Source organism: Pteropus medius, unplaced genomic scaffold (genome assembly GCF_902729225.1).
Source record: "Pteropus medius unplaced genomic scaffold, Ma_sr-lr_union100, whole genome shotgun sequence".
In the NCBI taxonomy this organism is placed as follows: domain Eukaryota; kingdom Metazoa; phylum Chordata; class Mammalia; order Chiroptera; family Pteropodidae; genus Pteropus; species Pteropus medius.
In genome coordinates, this window is record NW_024342471.1 from 1,060,803 (window position 1) to 1,064,369 (window position 3,567).

General features: G+C 36.2%; 1 pseudogene; it reads right to left on the reverse strand.

Moving 5' to 3' along the window:
- Positions 1 to 445: 445 nt before the first annotated feature.
- LOC120604062 (uncharacterized) lies at positions 446 to 564 on the reverse strand (annotated as a pseudogene).
- Positions 565 to 3,567: the final 3,003 nt, after the last annotated feature.

Genomic DNA, 3,567 nt, shown 5'->3' on the forward strand with positions numbered 1-3,567 from the left:
GGTAAATGAGGATGATGACATGAGGAAAAGGTATGGCAAAGATGCCCAAAGTTTGTACTGGAATAAAAGAATTCACTTGGGAGTGCTTGCAATTATGAAAAGTAGAATAATATCCTTCTTGATTCTGAGTTTCCACAATAAGACTTCTTGCTAAAAGAATCATCTTAATAATACAAGCATACCTCATTTTATTGAAGTTTATAGATATTGCATTTTTTACAAACTAGAGGTCGGTGGCAACACTGTATTAAGTCAATCTATCAGGGTGATTTTGCCAACAGATTTGCTCATTCGTGTCTCTCATGTTTTGGTAATTCTCATAATATTTCAAACTTTTCTCTTTTTTTTTTTCTTTTCTTTATTTTTTTAGATAAGGCAACCCTTGGTTGACCTCATAGATTGCAAGAACCATGTCAGCTTACAATCTCTTATTTTTTATTTTTCACACCTACAGCACCTGGTCTTCCTAGATGGTCTTCCGTCCAAGCACTAACCAGGCCCGACCCTGCTTAGCTTCCGAGATCAGACGGAACCGGGTTTGTTCAGGGTGGCATGGCCGTAGACTTCAAACTTTCTTCTTATCATTATATTTGTTATAGTGATCCGTGATCAGTGATTTTTGATGTTACTATTGTAATTGGTTTGGGGCACCAAGAACCACATCCATACAAGATGGTATACTTAATTGATAAATGTTGTATGTGTTCTGACTGTTCCACCAACCAGCCATTTCTTCATCTCTCTCCCTCTCCTCAAGCTTCCTTATTTCTTGAGACACAACAATATTGAAATTATGCCAATTAATAACTGTACAATGGCCTCTATATGTTTAAGTGAAAGGAAGAGTTGCAGGTGTCTCAGCTTAAATAAAAGCTAGAAATGATTAAGCCTAGTGAGAAAGGCATGTTGGAAGCCAAGAGAGACCAAAAGCTAGGCCTCTTGTGCCAAACAGCTAAGTAGCGAATGCAGAGGAAAAGTTCTTGAAGGAAATTAAAAGTGCTGCTCCACTGGACATATGAATGATAAGAAAATTAAACAACCTTGTTGCTGATACGGAGAAAGTTTTAGTGGTCTGGATAGAAGATCAAACCAGCCACAACATTCTCATAAGCCAAAGCCTGATACAGAGCAAAGCCCTAACTCTCTTCAACTCTATGAAGGCTTAGAGAGGTGAGGAAGTTGCAGAAGAAAAGTCTGAAGCTAGCAGAAGTCAGTTCATGAGGTTTAAGGGAAAAAAAGCTATCTCCATAGTGTAAAAGTACAAGATGAAACAGCAAGGGCTGATGTAGAAGCTACAGCAAGTTATCCAGAAGACCTAGCTAAGATAATTAATGAAGGTGGCTACACTAAACAACAGATTTTGAAATTAGAAACAGCTATATCTGGGAAGAAAACACCATGTAGGACTTTCACAGCCAGAGAAGAGAAGACAGTGCCTGGCTTCAGAGCTTCAAAAGCCAGGCTGACTGTCTTGATAGGTGTTAATGTAGCTGGTGGCTTTAGGTTGAAGCCAATGCTCATTTACTATTGTGAAAATCCTAGTGCCCTTAAGAATTATGTTGAGTCTACTCTGCCTGTGCTCTATAAATGGAACAACGAAGCCTGGATGACAGCACATCTGTCTACAACATAGTTTACTGAATATTTTAAGCCCACTCTTGAGACTTAGAAAAAAAATGATTATTTTCAAAATATTACTGCTCACTGACAATGCACCTGGTCACCCAGGAGTTCTGATGGAGATATACAATGAGAGTAATGGTGCTTTCATGCTGCTCACACAACATCCATTCTGAAGTCCACGGATCAAGGAGTAATTTTAACTTTCAAGTTTTAAGAGACACATTTTGTAAGAGTGTAGCTTCTATAGATAGTGATTCCTGGGATGAATCTGGGCAAAGTAAATTGAAAACTTCCTGGAAAGGATTCACCATTCTAGATGCCATTAAGAATATTCATGATTCATGAGAAGAGGTCAAAATATCAACATTAACAGGAATTTGAAAGGAATTGATTTCAACTCTCAGGGGTGAATTTGAGGGGTTCAAGACTTCAGTGGAGGAAGTAACTGCGAATGTGGTGGAAATGGCAAGAGAATTAGAATTAGAAGTGAAAACTGAAGATGTGACTGAACTGCTTCAATCTCATAATCAAACTTTAATGAATGATGCGTTGCTTATTATGGATGAGCAAAGAAAGAGGTTTCTTGAGACGCAAACTATTCCTGGTGAAGATACTGTGAAGATCATTGAAATGACACCAAAGGATTTAGAATATTACATAAACTTAGTTGATAAAGTTGTGGCAGAGTTTGAGAGGACCGACTCTAATTTTGAAAGAAGTCCTACTGTGGGTAAAATGCTATCAAACAGCATCACCCCCTACAGAGAAATCATTTGTGAAAGTCAGAGTCAATGGATGAGGCAAAATTAATTGTTGTCTTATTTTTAAAAATTGTCACAGCCACTCCAATCTTTAGCAACCACCACCCTGATCAGTCAGCAGCCATCAACAATGAGGCAAGTCCCCCAATCAGCAAAAAGTCCCTCACTGAAGGCTCAGAGATGGTTAGCATTTTTTAGCACTAAAGTATTTTCAATTAAGGAATATAAAATGCTTTTTAGACATAATGCTATTGCATACTTAATAGACTACAGTATAGTGTAAACATAACTTTTATATGTACTAGGAAACCAAAAAAAAAGCATATGACTCACTTTATTGTGATATTCTCTTTATTATGGTGATATGAAACTAACCGAAATATCTCTGAGGTATGCCTATAATGATCTTTCCCTGGTCAATGGTGCAAATGATGTAATTTAATTTATTCTATAAAATTTTAATCATCTTGAAATTTCTTAATACAGGTGGAGACAGGTAGTACCTTATGTTATAAGCCCCCTAATAGAATATGACCTAACTCTAAAAGGAGCTCAGCTTATAAAAGTAGATATGTTCAACGCTAACAACTCCAGGACACCTTCTCAAGTGAGAAAAATCATCTTTAAGGTTTTCATCTAAAACTCACTGTTGAGAAATAAGCTAGAGATTTCTTTTGGAAGCCATTTTGTGCTGCATTAGAAGTTCTGATCATTTTAACAGACTCCATAGGCTTCAAAGTGCCATTTTAGTTTCATAAAAGTTAGCAAACCAATACCATTTGAACGAAATACTTTATTTCAAAATAATTTTAATTCCCTTGTCATATAGTCAATTTAACACTTCTTAAATAAAATTTCTCCTATATCTGCAAGTTGCTCAATTAGTTTTGAAATCATTTATAATCAAAAATGTATCCAGCTGAATAGCTCAGCTCTTCTTTTTAAATATTCTTATATGCAACTGGCTTTTCAAAAACTATATTAAAGGTAAACAATGCCAACGTGAACAAACTAAGGTTTGGTTTTCACACCTTAAAGAAAGAGCATATAAGACCCTGGCATCATCATAGTTTTTCTGCCACACTACCCAGAGTAGTAAACTTTAATAAAGCTTACTTTCAAAACAGACAATGAAAAGCACTAATGTTGACTATGATACTGAAATTCTACATTGTAAACTCAG